Genomic DNA, 12,381 nt, shown 5'->3' with positions numbered 1-12,381 from the left:
AGCTGACAGGAGTCATTTTGAACACAGTCGAGGGTCATGTGAAAACACTCGCATTCAGTTCTCTCAGGAAGTAATAAGGGTTTAGTTTATTTCCAAGACAGCAATCAAATTTTGTTTAAATAGTGTGCATACGGGTAACACACACAGTTTATTGATGTGCTACAGTGGTCTTGCTCTATGCCTTCTAATTGATTTCACAAACTGATGCCAGATATTTTATGAAACTGCCCACATTACCATTCTCATTTTGTTTCAGGGTATCTGCGCAAGTAGTTGCGCTGCACGAAAATAGCGATCTTCAGTCTCCTTAGATTTTGTTGGTGTGGATTGGTGTAGCAATTCCTCCTGATTCCACGTCGCTTGTGGTGGCCATAGCTGTTCCATTATTCAGTCTGATTCACCCAGAAGCCTCCATGTCATTTCCCTCCTGCAGCACTATTGGTGGAAACTGCTACAGCATCACTTTCTTGTCACGAGGTTGCATCTCTCTCAAATGTACAAAATAATGATTGGATCAAAAGCTCAGATTAGCAAAGGATGTTAAAGGAAGTAAGGCCTTGCACTTTGATAGGAACCATCCCGGCATTTCGCTGAAGTGATTTAGAGAAATAACGGAACATCTGAAATGGGATGTCTGGACGCGGGTTTGAACCACTGTCTTTCTGAATACGATTCCATTGTGCTATCCACTGCTCCACCTCGTTCAGCATAATTTAGATGTAGTAGTCAGTTTGGTCTTGTGGGTAGTGACGAAAAAAAAATTAGTTACGTAGTATCTGCACGTCACAATAAATGCACACGTAAAGTTCTGATATCTATGGTTCTATAACTTGTAGCTGCAGCAGTAGTACTAGCAGTTGCAAAAATTGCATTTCTGTAAATTATATTTAGCCTTAACAGCAACAAACTAAGATACTGAGATGTTTAATTGAATTGAGTAACCTGTACATTCCTGCTGCTGGTAATTATTAAAATCAGTGTTCAAACATACTGCCATCAATTAAAGATTGTATTTACTTAGTAGGTCACAAAGAGACATACACAAAGATGAAAACTTACCTGAGAGATACAGATACTGGGGCAGCAGAAGTGAAGAGACATACAAAGTTTTCACTTTGACACACTAAGTGCTGATTCAGATAGCAAGGTTGGATGGGATTTCTGGATGAATTATATTTTTACAGAATGACACTCCCATCTTGAATTAAGGTCATGAAGTATCTCATTTATGTGTTACATACAAGCCTTGCAAAGCACTAATTCCAAAAGCTGCAAAGAATCCACAACCTGGATGGTGCATAAATAACTCAAGAGTTCATGCATGCAATTAACTCGCAAAAAATGCGAGGGCAAAGCCGTTTCAGTAGGTTAAACATTGTAACTTATAAACTGGAATTATGTTAAATAATTGTTAATGAAGTTGAATACCTATAAAGATGTAAGTAATGCTCTTTTTGAAATTAAAGTTCTGATGGTAGCGTACAGCCAGCGCAAACAGTTGAAAATAATTAGCACCTAATAGCACAAGGGCAAGAATTTATTTGGAGACTGCTGTAGGATATACTATCAAGTACTGTATGTGGGTTGTTTATAATGCAAAAGGTGAACGTTGAATCCTTACAGAATCTGTTCCACATACAAGTGTCGTACTATCTTCTCACTTGTGAAACCTTGCTGATCTATCCGATTGCACGATTGAAGGTTTTAAACACACGTCCCCGTTCTTCCACGAGGAAGCCATTTTGCTAGCAAGTCCAAAGTTGGCAGCAGTGCAAGTCGAGATGCACTCCACTTTGCAGCGCTGGAGTCGTGGCGTGTTTACCAGGGCAGTACAGCCTCGTATAAAGGGAAGTACGGCCATCGTATTCTGCTGCGTTCGCCGCCATCCACAGTTGGCTGAAATCACATCTTGTAACATTAGCAGCCGTTGTGGGCCCAAGCATTGTGTGTGAGGCATGGGCAGTGTTGTGTATTTTCAAAGTTCTAAGTAGAATACTACCTCAGTGCTGTGCTTTTTGCTTTTTGTTCTGAGGCAGAAAGGGAGGTAAACTGTACAGAATTCCTTCTGAAGGTAGAGATGCAACAAGAAGGAGAATATGGCCGATGAAAACCAGCAGAGCCAACTGGCGGCCCACATGAGACTCTCGCTTCTGTATGGAAAGAACAGTTTTCATTCATTAGTGCAAATAATCTTTAGGTTTAACATTCGCTGTGTAACAGACTTGCTGTATTTCGACTCGCTTAGTGATCAGATTTGGTGTGTCACTACATGTGGTTCGTCTCAAACCGGTCACATTTGTTTGTGAAAGGTACGTTGTGTGCAAGTCTGTCTTTGTGGACAAACCATAGTGAAAGCTACACGTTTCTAGTTAATCTGTAATGTACTGACTGCTATAAAGACATATTTTTTGCAACACGAAAGGTGTAATAGGTAAACACGGATTTTCGTTTCGTATTCAGTGTGTAGGCCCAATTGTTGAAGATGGGAAGTACAGTATTTGGATGTTTTAATGTATGTTGTTGGCTATGGCTATGTGTACTTCAAAGATCAATTAACAGTGCCTCATTTTCAGTAAATTTTGTGAAAATAATTGGCGTGATACTGACGTGCCTCTGTAAAGTACCTGTTACTTGCATTTAATAGTGTAGGCCTACCGTTTCGACAAACATTGAAATAAATAAAAAGAATAGCATAGCTGAATTGTATCGTCAGTCGTAACAGTACAGTATATTTATAATTAACTCTTTTAATACGGCATCTTGTATATTCAACAGTCTCAGATACAAATACTACACTATGTGATCAAAAGTATCCGGACACATGCATGAAAATGACTTAAAAGTTACTGGCGCCCTCCGTCAGTAATGCTGGAATTCAGTGTGGTGTTGGCCCACTCTTAGCCTTGATGACACCTTCCACTCTCGCTTGCATACGTTCGATGAGGTGCTGGAGGGTTTCTCGGGGAATGGCAGCCCATTCTTCACGGAGTGCTGCACTGAGGAGGGGTATCGATGTCGGTCGGTGAGGCCTGGCACAAAGTCCGCATTCTGAAACGTGCCAAAGATGTTCCCTAGGATTCAGGTCAGGACTCTGTGCAGGCCAGTTCATTACAGGGATGTTATTGTCGTGTAACCACTCCGTCACAGGTCGTGCAATACAAACAGGTGCTCGATCGTGTTGAAAAATGCAATCACCATCCCCGAATTGCTCTTCAACAGTGGAAAGCAAGAAGGTGCTTAAAACATCAATGTAGGCGTGTGATACTGCCACGCAAAACAACAAGGGGTGAAAAATGCAATCACCATCCCCGAATTGCTCTTCAACAGTGGAAAGCAAGAAGGTGCTTAAAACATCAATGTAGGCGTGTGATACTGCCACGCAAAACAACAAGGGGTGGAAGCCCAGTCCATGGAAAACACCACCACACCATATAACACCGCTGCCTCTGAATTTTGCTGTTGACACTACATATGCTGACAGATGACGTGCACCGGGCATTCGGAATACCCACACTCTGCCTTCGGATCGCCACATTGTGTACCGTGATTTGTCTCTCCACACAACGTTTCTCCGCTGTTCCATCGTCCAGTGTTTACACTCGTTGCACCGTGCGCTCAACCTTGAAATCCAGTATTTACTGTCAAAAACAGTCTTGATCACAATTTATTTATTACGGTGAGTACTGATTGCTGGTAGTGATTTACCACCAAAAGGAGGTTCTTACTCATTGCTCTAAAGATGACCACAGTAGTGGTCGAAACCGGACACCGCAATAAATAAATCGTGATTGAGACTGTTTTTGATAGTAAATATTTGTAACACATTGACCACTGTTCACTCCCATAATGTACTCAAAAGTAACTTGAAATCAAAGTTTCCCAAGTGTCATAGTACTTGCACTGAATTCTGATTCTGATGCAGTTTGGAATTCCTGCGTGACGGTTTGGACAGACCCTCTTCAACTGTCGGCGGTCTCTGCCAGTCAACAGACGAGGTCGGCCTGTACGCTTTTGTGCTGTACGTGTCCCTTCACGTTTCCACTTCACCATCACATCGGAAACAGTGGCAGTAGGTGGCAGGACTATGCACCTAATATGAAAAACTGATATTTTTAGTGGTTTTTAGTGGTGTCTGGATACTTTTGATCACACAGTGTAGGCAGGCGTAGACAACGTGCATCGTACAATATTTGTTGTTACACAGGAAACCTAAACCTAATGAAAATTAAACTTGAATGAAGATACATTCCCTAAAAGATGTTAGTCGTATCATGTAAAATGAAATTGTTTCAGTTAGTTTGTAGATAGAATCTGAGTGTTACAATGTTTGTGTATAGCTACTGTACCTAACTCATACGTCTCTTGATTTCTTGCACTTTATGTAGTTACGAGTAGCATGTGCTGAGTTCTATTGATATTACAGATTCATATATTTTATGTTACAAAATATAGTTATAACGTATAGTCTTGATATTTTTATATCGCTTAAATAACGAAGTTGGTAACTAAACTGACTGATAGCACTGTTTGTGTTTACCAGAATCACTTTACTCCAGACCAGTTTGAACCGACAGACTTGGTGGAGTGGTAAAACGTAAACCAAATGCTGTGCCAACAATTTTTGGTGATCGTAAAGCTCCTGCCGAGAGGAAACCTGTTGGCCTACTGGAGAAACGTACTGAGGATACAGGTAACTGGAAAATAAAGCTCACAGCTTCAGTTGCTATATGCATACGTCATGCTTTCACTTGCTCCTGAATTATGACACTCTGAAAATCTCGTGTGACTGCTAACAGCTCACATTTGTTGTTTTTGATCAGTAGGACACACAGAATTTCCCTTCACAGCATTATGCTTGCAGAAAGTAGGCTTAGTTGTATCATAGTAATTGTCGTAGGAAACACTTTTGTCAGTTGAGTACAGTAAGCATATACCTTTTTAAAGTTGTTGTAAATGTGTTGCTTAGAGTTCCTTCTTTAGAAGTTATATTTTGTACACTCATTTTAACCCTGAGTTGTGTACAGAAGAAGACTAAAACATTTCATTTGCAACAGCTGTATATTTTTGAAACTGACATGTCCAGGGTCTGTTGATGGAAGGAACAAAATACTTCACCACAAGGTAATTTAGTGAACAGGACCACATCTCTCACACACACAGTCCACTTGTATTGGTATCTGATGAAATATAAAGTAATGTAATTTCTCGTACCTTTGTGCTATATCGTTTCTACTGCTTGCCATTGGATACTGTATATACCATATTTCTAATTTACAGTTAAATGTTATACACAAATGGGAAAACTGATGCTTTGATTTGTTACCACAGCTGGCTAAAGTTTCCTTAAAAGCCTGTGGTGTTTCCCATACCATTTGTGTTTTTCAGACTCTATATACAGAGCTTTGCATTTATTGGTAGTATGTAGCACAATAGGTGCTAAGGTGTCCAATGTTGTGGTTCGGTCTGGTCCTCATTATTTAATCTTTTATTGTAAATAATAATTACTTGCCCTTAAAGGTAATCTCCACTAAAACCCACATCAGGAAGTAACACTTGCCGCACAGCTCTTGTAATTTAAGTATTCAGTTCTCACGTGCTGCGTTATTATTGAAGTGTTGTATAGTGAAGCTCTTTTACATTCTATTGCCATCAGGTTCCTGTGATGCCTAGCAAAGAGCCTACAGGTTTTTGGAGACACTATAGTAGCGTTTGTTGAGAATTAAATACAATTGATCAACTACAATTGCACTGTAGGATATGACATTACTTTACCATTTCATAGTATTAAGAGCATACTGGGAATATTACCACTCAGATTGTCATAGACTTGCTTCAGTCCTTTGAAACTAAGATTTTGGCATCTTACGAATCTTTAAATTACATACCACAGCCTACTGAGAAACAATTACTGGTTACCTAAAAACATATTACAGTATTAAATGCTTTTTATGTTTGAAGATTGTAATATTGCAAATATGTGTTCCAGAGGTTGGAGAGCCTTCGAATGTGACCAATGACGTCAGTCCTGCAGCGAACTTGGACACGACAGAAGATGAAGTCACCACCCTGAAGAACCTAGCTTCAGGCTGGAACTGAAGCTTTCAAGAGAAAACTCACCCTCTCTCAGAAAAGGGAGAGAAGAGTGTCTTTAGAAAAAGACAGCCTCTTTGCGAGTCTGCACGGTTTATTCGGTGCAGATCAGTTTGTAGTATGAGTGAAGGGGACACGTTAGGGGGGCAAATGGTCAGTGGAAAGGGCTAAAAATTCGACCACCTTGTAGTAGTATGGGGTACAAAGTCCTGCTGGAAAATAAGTTACCATTTCCTTCAGATAGAACCCCAATATGTTCGCTACAGACCATAAAATTTAGACCTGGTGTGCCGAGGGAGCTCGTGAGTTTCCTGAAAGTCAAGCTTGCCCTCATGTTACCAGTGGAGATGCATCCTGTTCTCCTGATGGACGAGGTTAGTATCACTCACCATTGGAATGTGGTTGAGCATTGGCTGCACCATTGATAATGATACGACACCTCCACCAGATCTCGCCCTTGCAAAAACTATAGCTTCTAATGCATCAGTTGTTATGCTGGGTGGTATTACCTCAAGATGGAAACAAACAATAGGTTACCATTACACAGGGCCATCTTTTTCCAGTTCTCACCCCAGACATTACTATAAGCTTTATTAGGGAATCTTAGGCACTCGTACAATGTTCGCTGCATCGCGTCAGTGACGGGAGGGCAGAATTGAGCTGTATGGCGAGAATTTGGAATTGTTGTCGAAAGGTTTTCAAAATTAGTTTCTGCCAGTGTCTTTGTGATGATAATTGGAAACTAATTTTCCTCACAGATACACCACACATTTTGAAAAAACGAGGATTCACTTAGTCAATGGGCAATCGGTCTTCCTCTGACGAAATGTTGTCAAGGGACATGATCTGCCTTGTAATGAGGTACATATAAATCGTGTATAACAGTGGCTTGAGGTAGACAGTGGTTTAAGTCTTAAACTGGCACCAAAACTGTGTGAGGGATGTCTGAGGCCAAACCATTACGAGAAAATGAAAGTTGGCTCATCTACTGCCATAATTAACAGCCAGACTGCAGCAGCCAGTGAGTGTGCTGTAAAGACAGAGAAACTGCAGAAAAATACTTTAACCACAGCACAGTTGCTAAAGCACGTTCGTGAGTGGTCTTGCCTCATGACATCCAGAGCTCCAGTTATGCCTCTGAGTCGTTCTGATCAACAAACATACAGTGAGGCTCTCTGCCATCTTCAGGACACTCTGTGATTATTTGAAAACTTGAAAATTGGTCTGAACAGTGCCTGGAAACCAGTTCAGTGTGGTGTAGTTTTGACAGCTGGAGGTATTTTGGAATTGCAGAACACATTCCTGAATGAGAAGAAATTTAAATTTTTGCTAATAACTAGATATAGACAAGATACCTTGAAAAATCTGTTAGCAATGCTCCACTTCAAAAATCCAGTACCAACACTATGAGAAGTAAAATCGTCACTGAGGGTTATTACTCTTTCTCAGTTCTTTAATACTGTCACTGATATTGTGCTGAGGAAGTTGGTGAGCCACTTTGTAACATGGTGTGTGGTCACACTGTCAGGCAGGGTATGAAGTCTCATGCACTTTGTTAATTTTTCGAGGAGCGCCTAATAGCGTGCAAAGAAAATCTCTGTACCTGTGTGAACGTGCTTTTACATATGAAGTCCTTCACGGATACCTCACTTATTGAGCCATCAAGTGAGGTTTTCAGTGTGTTGCGAAAGGCAGAGATGTGTTTGAGAAGCAACAAGAAGAAATTACTCTCAGGTGAATTGTTGCTCTGTGATGTAGCCACTGCCGTGCCTGCATCAGTGAAGGAGAAAGTAGTTTTCCCAGCCTGCCACAGTGCACAGGAGAAAATAATTCACAGTTTCCTGGCAACAAGAATTCATCTGGTTCCAAGGGAGGGAAATAAAATATATCAGGGTGTAGTGACACAAAGCAGTAGAAGCAGGCCATGAGAAAGTTACTGCAGAAACTGTGATTTCCAAAATCACTCTTTAGTAAATGATTTGAAAAATTGACATTCAAACTTCATTTGGTTGCCATTTTCTCTTAAAGTGGTCTCATTATTGTTTCAATCACAGTGATTTTTATAAATTTTTGTTCTATGTTTCTTTCTGAGTATGGAGTATTTTTATTATATCGTATATTATTTGCAAGTAAACTATGTCACTCTCCAGGTTTCAGATTGATGCATATAAAAATAAAAACTTCACCTTTCGACCTGTGTACCTATTTGACTTCTGTGCTTTGCCACCAACTATGTTTCTTCCTTGTGCTTCATTTATGTCGTTTATTTTTTTCTCTGGATTTTAATAGGTTTTTATTCATACAATGTACCCATATTTTATATAATATTGTAGAGAGGAAAAAAGTATACATTCACTCAGTAAGAACATTAGCTTGTACTCTATACTCTTTTCTAGCTCAGAATGAAATAGCACATATGCAAAATCTGCTGAACAATACTTTTTGAAGAATACTTGTTTCCAAACACGGTAAAAAGTAAACGTCATTACAAGTAAATGTCGTGCATATTTTGTATTGTAACTGCTATTTTTATTTATTATCAAAATTTAGCGTTTTATGTTGAAGACTGGGAATATGTGAATGGAAATGCAGTCAACTGGGGAACTTTGCCCCCCATGAGACCATTTTTTGAAAATACTGCCCACAAAATATGTTACTTGTTGCAACACATGTTGTAGTTACAGTTACTGAGCATTTTTTATAGTAAAAATATAGACAAATTGACTGTTTGCTGTAATATTTTAATATTTATACTGATAAAGTTGCTCTGCTATTCTGGCTAAGTTTATGTCAGTCTTGGACAACACATTATTTTACCTACATAAAATACTCTGGGTAATTTTAAGCCATTCCAAAAGTAAATCGGTGGTTAATAAGAAGCCTAAATAAATTGTTCTATTTCAGTAATGCAGGTTTACTTTGAAATTTAAAGATATTTATATAGACCTGTTATTAACAGTTTTTAGGCTAAGGGGTTGTAAATGTAAAAATAACACATTCGTTAAGGATATTTTTGATAACACGTGTTACAAATAATAGTGCACACATTGTCTTCAAAGTAGAACAACACTTTCAGTAATACCATATATTAAATACATTCCATCAAACATTTTCAGATATTTAGCGTAAATGTTCACTGCTATTATGGACCACGCCCCTTTCTGGTAACAGGTATTGGGCGAGATTAAGCTTTTCTGTTAATACACTGTCTTTACAGTACAAGACTCCACCTTAGCTTTGAAGCCAAAACCTATTTCTTTTCCCCTTTCTTGATCCTGCAATTGCAACTTATTTTAAACGAGATATACTTGCATTACATATCTGCTACAGTGACATTTCCAGCGAATGATTTACCTTCATACAGTGTAATGACATATTTATGTGAAAGCCATACTCAAAGATAAATGTAAATTTAATGAACAAATCTATCAGCAAGCCTAGAACCATGTTCCCTTATTGGTAGTGACAGAAATGATGATTATAAGTTCCCTGTGAGACTGCTGTTTACACCTAATTCAGCTAACTTCGTGCTACTATCAGCAGCATCTCCAGGCTCATTATTTTAATTTCAATTTCTGAACACTGCAGCTAGAGTTTTTATACATTTACTTGGTTTTGGGTTTATCTTGGTCCCAATGGGAAAGGTTGCAGGAACTTGATTTAACCATTCAGTTAATTTCATTCATTTCTGGTCTTTTGTCTTATTTTACATTTATGTTACTTAGTTTCCAATCCATCTGAACAGCAAAGAAAAGTCAGAAGAGGTAATAGGATGGTTTAAAGGTAGTCTAATTACAAAATAGAAATCTTGGAGACAAAACTGCCTCTGTTAGCAGATAAAACGAAAAATAGTGAGTGGTGGTGTACAAAGTTATAATGACTGGTAAAAAAATTTGACCTGGTTGACTGTAGATTATGGTTTAAATGTATATTTAGGATGCTCACGACAAGAAATTGTTTTTGTTCAACACATTATAACGTAAAAAAAAAAAAAAATGCACGATGCACGTACGGAACCTACAACCTTATATTCAGTGAATATTGACGTTACTGGCAGACTATTATTTCTGATGGAACCTGGCCAAAAATTTGTAGTATACTAATAAGAGTACAGTTGTTACAGTTCCCTACAGCCTACTTTTGATCATACGACTAGTTTTACCTCAACACATTTGAAACATATTGTATTCTCCTGTACTTTCGTCATCATTCTCCTAATGCTATGAAGAATTTGCAGAAAAAATTTTGTGGGATAGGCCTGACAAAGATATAAAGCATGCCTAATCATAAAGCCTCGTTTGTCAATTCTATTTATTAGGGTACCGCGCATATATATGTGAATGCAATGCTTCATTTCATATAACAAGAGACATTGGGCGAATTTTCGTACTATGAAGTAGCAGGAACAAGAGGTAAGCTGATATAGAGCTTTAAATTAGCGACTTCTACTTCCCTGCACTTGCGACCTAACATTGGTCTTACTAACAGTTGGATAGGACCGATTTAATGCTAATTACGAAAACAGGTGTTCAAACTCGATACCGCATCAAGAACTGCGATATCTGCTTTCGCTACTAATAAAGAATAGCAGGCAAAAAACTGTTGTGCTCCCAGCAACAAATGCTTTTCGACTCATTTAGCTTTAATTTGTTGAGCTTTTTTGTTGCAAAATATCCGACATGTTCCGTTTGTAGCCACTGATTAGTCTTAGCAGTGTATTGGAGAGCTGAGTGTACTCCTTCAGTAAACACTGCTAAACACGCTGCAGCAGTTAATGTATCACCATCGGCGCAGTCGTTCGAAAATGGCGCCCAATTTCAAGTTGGCCATAATTTCCCTTTACAGAGATTTATGCACTGCAGTTCGCACCTGCCATCTGTCGGTGGCAGTCCGTCTATTGCGTGTCCGGCTACGCTGCTGCTCTCTCGCGTCACTCCTCTACACTACGTGCAGCTGGCTGGGTTAGCATCGCCATTACATCTCCTGCCGTCTTCTGCTTGCCTGGACTTCCACTGGGTAATACGAAACGTGGGAAGAATTTTTACGTGAAGCACCCTGCTTTGGCTCACGGCATTGTGCTGTCTGTTTACATCTAGTCCACATAAACCTGGAGACACTCGAAGACCCTATAACAGTAAGTTGGAAAGTATGCTTGAAATTCGATACAAAAACTTAACTAATATGCAGCGAACAAATCGATAAAGTTGCGGGTTGGGCAGAGAAGAAAATTAAACGGGAAAATAAAAGTAACCTGGGCTGCTTTACTGTAAACTCGATATAGGTTTCCCATAACGAAATTTCCTGCTGTTTCGAAAGGCGAAGTTAAGAAATGTTAACCTTTTTCAGTTTCGTGTATGTATTGTGTGTGTGTAGCCAAGCACATAGATGATAGATCATTTATCGACCGAGGAAGTTCCAGGCTGTAGTCGCAAGTACGGCTAATGAATGGAAAATTATGGGTACAGCAATTCCGATGATATGTCAAATCCCACTGCGCGCTGTGCTGTTAGAACACGAGCCCTTACGCCGCCCATACTACTGCATTTAGAGCATGTACTCGGATAATATTATCCGAGCCCCCCAAAAATTGATTCCACGTTCTAAATAAGCAAACACTACTCACGACACATTGTTCCAAGTTATCATATCTAAAGAACGCCTTACCAAGAAACTTTGTGGGCGTGAAGTATACCCTTCACAAATAATGAAAAGATGTTGGCACTTATTCCTATTTTGTTAGCAAACTGTAAATAAGAAATTGATATACCTGCAAAGATGTGTCTTACTTCCAACGTTTTCGTGCTAAACTTGCCAATGCGAAGTAAAATACGCATCGCTTGAGTACTGTAGTGTTGCTCGGTGTTGCCAACAGATGTCAGCTCAACACGCTGCCTCAGAACTGGGCTAGTTCGTTCGGGCGAAAACAAGGTCTCCCATCTTTTACCGCCATCTACAGTTCGTGATTGGCTGAAAACTTGTTGGATTGGCGGCGTACGGTTAGGTTCGTTCGAGCAGTCGCTGGCGGTCCCACGCTCTAGCGCAGAGCTGAGGTGAAATTTACAGAATGCTATTCTTTGTTAAACTACGGACTAGCAGCACACCGATTTTTTTTGTCATTTTAGCTCCTCACATGACTTTACGTTGATACCTACAGAAGGAGATCCATATTCGGGGAAATATAACGTAGTCGCGTGCATTTCTTTCATGAAGATCATTTAAAAGGCATTATTGTGCAGGTTTATTTACAGGACAGTGAGTGGAACCCTTTATGGCTACTTACAAGACGCCATT

General features: G+C 39.5%; 1 long non-coding RNA gene across 1 annotated transcript in view; it reads left to right on the top strand.

Annotated features, from left to right (window-relative positions):
- The window catches only part of LOC126427075 (uncharacterized), a 117,614-nt gene extending 109,416 nt beyond the window's left edge, over window positions 1-8,198 (top strand). Inside the window, exons 4-5 of the long non-coding RNA XR_007576522.1 lie at window positions 4,541-4,690; window positions 5,987-8,198. This is a non-coding gene — a long non-coding RNA (uncharacterized LOC126427075). The remainder of the gene's footprint in view (window positions 1-4,540; window positions 4,691-5,986) is intronic.
- Window positions 8,199-12,381: the final 4,183 nt, after the last annotated feature.

The sequence above is a fragment of the Schistocerca serialis genome, chromosome 11, assembly GCF_023864345.2.
Source record: "Schistocerca serialis cubense isolate TAMUIC-IGC-003099 chromosome 11, iqSchSeri2.2, whole genome shotgun sequence".
Classification (NCBI taxonomy): Eukaryota; Metazoa; Arthropoda; class Insecta; order Orthoptera; family Acrididae; genus Schistocerca; species Schistocerca serialis.
Note: the sequence above shows the minus strand (reverse complement) of the source record. Positions and strands in the feature narration are given on the sequence as shown.